This window comes from Protomyctophum parallelum (assembly GCF_964188405.1).
Source record: "Protomyctophum parallelum genome assembly, chromosome: 14".
NCBI lineage: Eukaryota > Metazoa > Chordata > Actinopteri > Myctophiformes > Myctophidae > Protomyctophum > Protomyctophum parallelum.
In genome coordinates this window covers 48359575-48368086 of record NC_139709.1, presented here as the reverse complement: position 1 = coordinate 48368086, position 8512 = coordinate 48359575, and positions in this window count along the sequence as shown.

Genomic DNA, 8512 nt, shown 5'->3' with positions numbered 1-8512 from the left:
CGGAGGTCATGTGTCGGTGACGTATTTCCTTTCAGTGGAGCATTATGGGAACAGTAGTGTTCTTCTGAGTCGACTTTATACTGAGAGGTACACCTACAGACAGTACCATGCAATTGCATATGAGGCGAGCTACAGTTAGTCTAATAAGTCTATCCCTCAAAAATGACCCTGGGTAAATAGCTGTAAAGTGGTGGGGAGGAAGGGAGGGAGGGAGGGAGATAGAGAGATAGAGGGGGGTGAGGGGGGGGGGGTACGTTGCCTCACTTGCCTGTGAAAAAGGATTCAGTTGTAGAGCAGGCTTTTTGTTTTTGCACCTGCCCTTTGTCTTTCCCAAAATATTTTTTTATGGCCTGCCCGACATCCGTGCCCTTATATTTGTCGGCTAGATGAGATGGGTAATGAGAATGTATTGCTTATTGCAAAATATGTCATATCAGTACATCCGTCGATCCGTCCGTCACGCCGCCATATATGGCCGTCAGTCCATCACACCTTGTGACACGCTCCATATATGGCACGCTCCATATATGAAGATCACGACACTGACCTCATCAAACCCTGGATAGCCATACAAGGAGAAGACTGGATCAACACCTAGATATGACCTCAAACCCTTAAGATCTCCATATATGGAGCTGACCTGTTCTGACATTCCATATGTTGATCCTACCCCACCCGTCCTTCCTCTTCTTTGTCTCCCTTTTGACTGATACTGATACCTCTCCACTAGACTATACTAAAGTTATTAGTGCAGCCACGCCCGGCAACCGGCGAAAACTAGAGTTCTCAACAGGCCCGAAAATTAAGGCCAGGATATACCTGTACTGTACCTGTACACTCAAGACACTGCCCCCGCTGCCACCCTTAGATCTCCATGTATGGAGTTGACCTGTTCTGACATTCCATATGTTGATTTGACCTCATCAAACCCTGTACACTCAAGCCACGCTCCATATAGCCTATGGCGAATACAGAATTCATTCCATATGTTGATCTCACCCACCATGCCAAAGCGCCAGCACTAGCCCAGCAGTCTGCTGTCACCCAGGCGGATGCGTGCATGTGAGGTTATTGTGGAACATCTTGCTCCATTAGCATAAGATATCCAAGGTATACTAACATTTCTGGTGTGAAAAAAAATGGCACGAGGGATCGACCCCCAGAAAAAAACCACCCCCAAAAACTGGCGTGTGCAGATGTGTCCTTTTTTAGGTTTGAGCACCTGCCCCCTCGGTGCTCTCCGCATGGCCCTGGTGTTGAATGGGTCTGAGCTTGGTGATGTGCTTGGAGGACACAATGGTATTAAATGCTGAACTGCAGTCAATGAAAAAGAGCATTATCATGCACTGTATCAGCCTTTATTTTATATCATTACAGGTTGTGTTGTTGGTTTGTGCTTGCTCAATAATTTTGTAGTTTTTGTGAGACAAGAGGGGATAGAAATAAGAGAAGGAGAGAAAAGAATGCACACACTGACACCAGTGGCGTTTCCAGGAATTACATTTTGGGCAGGCAAGAATTACATTTTGGGCAGGCAAGATGTGTTAATTGTCGTCCCCCCGTGCACAATCAGTAACACTATTGATTGAATTATTTATTAACAGTTTGCAGAATTACAATACATTTCAAGCACAAACTCAACACAAAGACTGTTAACTGTGAGTGAGTGGACGACCCAATTAAGCATTACACTTGTTTACGAGAGGGTCCACCTTGTTCAATTCATCAAAACATTTAGAGACGTACAAATAGACACTTCTATATCAAAGAACAGAACGGGAATTCACCATAAGGGAGGTAAAAAGGGAAAAGAAACATATACAGTGAGGGGGGAAAAGGGGTGGGTGGTGGGGGGCGATGTTAAGGTAAAGGTTTTCAAAGAGATATACCTGCCAGACAGTAGGATACAAAGGCTGAAAGGCATGCATTTGCATTCGAATGGGTGATTGAGGGTCGTGCTCTACCACAACGGCCAGTCCGCTGTCCACTAGTTCTTAGGTCTTGTTTTTGTCCTCAGTGTATGGATTTTGGCCAGGCAGAAAATGGATTTGGACAGGCCTGTCCTCACCTTAATGTAGATACGCCACTGACTGAAACTGGTTACATAATCAAATCTGTTCTAAATGAATGAAGTTAAGAGAAACACCACTTCTTCTCACAGATCCATGGACCAATTAATGAACATTTTCCATTGCTCCATCCATTCACCACCTCTCCCGTATTGTAGAATGCACAGTTCTTATCTTCATCGTTAACAGGTTGTCCACTGGACCAGAACCTGCAGAGTAATAATGAATAAACAACAGAATGTATAGTTTAACCACATTAATTCACTCAGTACTCACATACAGTGACTTTGATAGAATATTAGAATTACAATAGAAAACATTTGAAAACGTCTCACTGTGTTGTCAGTGGTGTTCCATCCACCCATGTCCATTTGCCCTCAGTCCTTTTCAAACCAATCCAGGGTGAATGTTGCCAATCGCGCGATCCTCTGATGAATTCCTGATTATTTGCCAATGATTACATCATCATTATTATATTAATATTTTAACTCTAATCTCAGAATTACAGTATCGTACATCACATGTATGTGGATGATGGACACCTGCACACTCGCGTGCGCGCACACACACACACACACACACACACACACACACACACACACACACACACACACACACACACACACACACACACACACACACACACACACACACACACACACACACACACACACACACACACACACACACACACACACACACACACACACACACACACACACACACACACACACACACACACACACACACACACACACACACACACACACACCAGTTCTTCTTTGCTGTCAATGACAGCCAGATCTGCTCCTGTCTTCAGACATTGTTCTCTACATTCATCCCAAGATGTCTTAACAAGAACATGTGCATTATAGGAGCTTCCTCCAAACATCTTCCATCCAGTTGCAGGGCATAGCTTGTCTGAACATCAAACAAGAAATATTAGAATTGACATTATCAAACAGCCGTTTTATATTAGAATTGACTAAATATCACATACCTGGGGAAAAAAGAGATTAACATTTTCTGCACCTGCTGTATACTGTAGTGCAGGGTACCCCAATAGGCGGCCCGCGGGCCATTTGCGGCCAACAGAGCGCCCCCTTGTGGCCCATGAAAGAATTTTCGAAAGAACCCCCCCCCCCCCCCCTTTTTTTTAAGGGTCCCAGATATAAATGGCATTAAATGGGGGTCAGTAGCCTATGCATGTCAAACTGGGCATCCTTTTCAAATGGGGTCTTGCCCTGAAAATGAATTTTCAGGGCAAGACCTCGACCTCGCGCGTGCAGACTCGGCCCCCAGCCTGGTACGCTAGTCAAAATATGGCCCTTGAGGAAAATTAATTGGGGAACCCTGCTGTAGTGGTTACATTTGTACACTCTTCTAAGTTCAAATAACATAATGAACCTGCAACGAGGATACACTTTTTTTTTTTATCCCTGCCAATCATTTAAATATCAATAATTACCCAGGGGGCAAAGGGGGTTGACCTGCATTTGCCATGACCTCAAAGGTTGTCCACCAGAAATAGTATCTATGACCCCGTAGGATCACAACCTATATGGACAACCCGGTCAATTTTTTGCTGGAAGTCCAATATGGCCGCCGCAATATTGGCCCCTATTAGTTATAATGGGGGGTGAATAGGGCAAAATTTTAAACCGAAACCAAAATCCACGAAACTTCTCAGGTTGATCAATGATATAAATATGAAAGTGTTTTGTATTGAAAGTTTCCATGAAATTCAATATGGCCGCCACAATATGGCCGCCACAATATTGGCACCCAGAAAATAGGTTTGGCTCTAACTTCTGTACCAGATGAGCTAGAAACGCAAACTCAGTGTCTATTTCATGTTTTCTGACCATGAGAGACTCAATGGAATACCTATTTTCATTATTGGGTGTGTCTGGACCCTTATTGTGCATATTTACAAGATGGTGGCTACCCGAAATATAGTGCTTTACCATGATTTCTACCATGATTGTTGACTGTTTTAGCAAACACAAGCAATATTAATCCATTGGCTAAGATTTATAACACAGAAGGGACATATATCTTTGACCTTGCATATTGTCATTTCCCCTCAGATCCTATGTAGAGTTGTAGGAATGATTTCAGATAAAATCAGAGACCAAAACAATGTATCTTAGAGATTACTTTACTATGGGACTGATACTATGGGATTGAATGGGACTGAATGAAAGTGACAGTCCCATAGTAACAGTACCTCCCATTCACTCCTATTCAGTCCCATTCACTCTGAATGGGAGTGAATGGGAGTGACAGTCCCATAGTAACAGTACCTACCATTCACTCCCTTTCACTCTGAATGGGAGTGAATGGGAGTGACAGTCCCATAGTAACAATACCTCCCATTCACTCCCATTCACTCCGATTCAGTCCCATTCACTCCCCCATTCACTCCCATTCACTTTTATTCACTCCCATTCAGTCACATAGTAACAGTACACCCCATTCAGTCCCATTCACTCCCATCGTGTCAGTCCCATAGTAACAGTACCTCCCATTCAGTCACATTCCCTCCCATTCACTCCCATAGTATCAGTCTCATAGTAACAATACCTCCCATTCACTCCCATGCACTCCCATAGTATCAGTCCCATAGTAACAGTACCTCTCTTTCACTCCCATTCAGTCCCATTCAGTCCCATAGTATCAGTAACTCCCATTCACTCCCATAGTATCAGTCCCATAGTAACAGTACCTCCCTTTCACTCCCATTCAGTCCCATTCACTCCCATAGTATCAGTCCCATACAGTACCTCCCATTCACTCCCATTCAGTCCCATGCACTCCCATAGTATCAGTCCCATAACTAAAAAACGTTGCATGGATGCACCTGGGACGTATCCTCAGTGATGTATCCTGAGGTCAACAGGGTTTCGGGTCTCTCAACATCATACCCCTCACTCAGGCGACCCAGCCGGGGTTGATCAAGTCCCGACTTACGTCCCAGTAGCTATACCCTCAATCAGTCCCACTAGGGAAAAACCAGGGGCACACAATCCGTTGGAACTACTCCAGAACTACTCTGCCAGGGCTGGGAGGTACACTTCTGGCACATGGAGGGACTAGGCTCTGTGGGTTGTCTCCTGGTCGGGCCCCTCCTACGTCTCACCAGGTCCACTCCTGCTCTCACCAGGAGTAGAGCGAGGACCTGTGCGTTGCACCAGAGTCCCAGCACCAGACAGTTCATTCAGGAGTGGTGGGCAATGGTTCCGCAGGGTCATGGTGCTGTGGTTCCGCTTGCTGCTTGCATGGCCCTCCCAAAGGCCTCACGAGGGTTGTTGGACTTCATCCTCGCAGAGGACACAGGCTGGGGCACTAACCCATACTGCTCACCCGGGGTGCCGTCTACATTCCGGCTGTCACCCGTCTCTCCGGTGTCACCAGACTATACCTGGTTGTCACAGTCTATTCCTATGAGTCACTATATAAATAGAAGAACTATAACTAAAAAACATCGCATGGATGCACCTGGGACATATCCTCAGTGATGTATCCTGAGGTCAACGTGTTTCGGGTCTCTCAACATCATACCCATCACTTAGGCGACCCAGCCGGGACTGATCAAGTCCCGACTTACGTCCCAGTAGCTACCCTCAATCAGTCCCACTAGGGAAAAACCAGGGGCACACAATCTGTTGGAACTACTCTGCCAAGGCTGGGAGGTACACTTCTGGCACATGGAGGGACTAGGCTCTGTGGGTTGGGTTGTCTCCTGGCCGGGTACTGTTACCCATAGTAACAGTACCTCCCTTTCACTCCCATTCACTCCCATAGTATCAGTCCCATAGTAACAGTACCTCCCATGCACTCCCATAGTATCAGTCCCATAGTAACAGTACCTCCCTTTCACTCCCATTCAGTCCCATTCACTCCCATTCTATCAGTCCCATAGTAACAGTACCTCCCATTCAGTCCCATTTTGAAAGGTGTGTTAAAATGGCCTAAGTCACATTTTATTATGACTTAGGCAAAATAATATGGCCTAAGTCTCCCTCTTGACATAGGCCATTGTTTTAATAGGGTGTAACAGGAAGGCCTTTTACATTAGGGCTCGGGCGATTTTACCAGAGGTGGCCAGCATCACCAGGTGGTGATTTAGGCCAAAAAAAAGATTTGGCAAAAAATGACTTAGGCAATTAGTTTAATAAGGTGACGATATTCAAAACAGTCAACAATCATGGTAGAAATCATGGTAAAGCACTATTTCGGGTAGCCACTAGCCACCATCTTGTAAATATGCACAATAAGGGTCCAGACACACCCAATAATAAAAATAGGTATTCCATTGAGTCTCTCATGGTCAGAAAACATGAAATAGACACTGATTTTGCGTTTCTAGCTCATCTGGTTCAGAAGTTAGAGCCAAACCTATTTTCTGGGTGCCAATATTGTGGCGGCCATATTGTGGCGGCCATATTGAATTTCATGGAAACCTTCAATACAAAAGATGTTCATATTTATAACATTGATCAACCTGAGAAGTTTCGTGGATTTTGGTTTTGGTTTAAAATTTTGCCCTATTCACCCCCCATTATAACTAATAGGGGCCAATATTGCGGCGGCCATATTGGACTTCCAGCAAAAAATTGACCGGGTTGTCCATATAGGTTGTGATCCTACGGGGTCATAGATACTATTTCTGGTGGACAACCTTTGAGGTCATGGCAAATGCAGGTTTCCTAAAAAAAGGGTGGTTTGCCCCCTGGGTAAATATATAGATTGTATGTCAAAACTAGGCCTTCCTCCCTTTTTACTGTGTTTTTCTTTTCTGTTTTGTGCTTTTTGTAATGTTGCTTGTTATCCGTATGGACTATGGATAGAATTAGCATTCCCATCCCATCCAAACTAATATTAAAATTAATCACTAATTCATATTCCTTAAAAAGAAGTGTGTGTAAAGTCTCTCACCTGCTTGTTCTCTCTTAAGCTGGTTTACGTCATTTTGCAACTGGTCTCTCTCTATGGTCAGGTTGTTCAATAACTGCTTGTCTGAATGATCTGCATGAAAGGAAAGGAACACAGTTGTTGTTACTACTGCTATGATGAGGTAAATATATCGTATCCGGGGGAAATACATCTGACGGATGTTCCGGCCCGACACTTCCACCGATACACTCTCTGCCTTAGGTTGTGATCAGGCTTTTCTCTTCGCAGATGAGTAAGGCTGGGGCCGAGGCTACCCAGTGGCAGTATTTGAGTCAAAGAAAATGCACCCCTGGTCAAATGCACTCAACTGCAATCAAATGTTGCTCTGTCAAAATGTGCACGTGAGCAGCCTAATGCAGCGCCCAGACGGGCAGATGCAAAGATGCAGTCTACCATTCATTTTCAATGGAATCCAGCGACGTGAAGCTATAAGCAATTTAATCTGACATTTGTAGCTGCTGCAAAAGATACAAATATACAAAGCCACAAATTGAAGTTGAGCTGGATTCAACTTCCAGATGCAAAGATACAAAACTAGAACTGTAGCTGCAATGATGCAGCGAAGCGCGAACCAATCAAATTGATTTGTTTTTTTTGTGCTTCAACCCGTGCTACGGCGTTGTAGCGGTTTCCTCAGTAGCTTGGGGTGCCAGGCAGGTGTGTACCTACCAGAGAGGACTAAAGGCTCATACATAGTCTGGATTTTCGGTGGTTAGGTGACCACCGAACTACAACATGACGTCACGAGCCGCGGTGAAGAGCAAACCACCGCCACCGCTCCAGCCCTTCTCTCTGTTTTTACTCACCACCGCTCAATGTTATTTCAGCTCCGGTGGTCAGCTCACCACCGGAGCGGTGGTCACCTCACCACCGAAAATCCAGACTATGAATAGGCCTTTAGCCTCTCCTTTTTTTAATGTAGCCAGGTGGTTCGAGGAAACTGACAAAGGACTCAATAAAAGATAAAGAACCCTTAAATGTGTTGGATTGGAGCAGTCTTTGTATTGAAACCAGGGGTGGGTTAATTAGGTTACAACATTATTTACTTTTCAATGAAAACAAAAAGCATCAAATGGCGATCAATATTCAGAACGAAAATCAACAAATAACGAAACCCCCACAAAATATATTCAATAAATGTTCAACTCAAAATCTTGGGCACAAATGGGGTTATTAATTCAATTCACCACTCCTTTGAAATAAAGCAAAATTGGTCTTTGAGAGTTCAGTTAATGATAACAAAATAAGATCCTCTTGCTGTTTTTGCAGTGTTTTTTGTCCCAATGTTATTGTTTGTCCTTGCTGGTAATGAAGTGTTTTTTTGTCCCAATGTTATTGTTTGTCGTCCAAATGTTATTGTTTGTTGTCCAAATGTTGGTGTTTGTCTGGGTTACCTCTGAGGGTGTTTTAATGTCCCACTCGGTCACTCAAACAGAGGCAAAGCCTCCTGCAGCAATTCACCTCCTCCGTTTACTTCTCCTCCC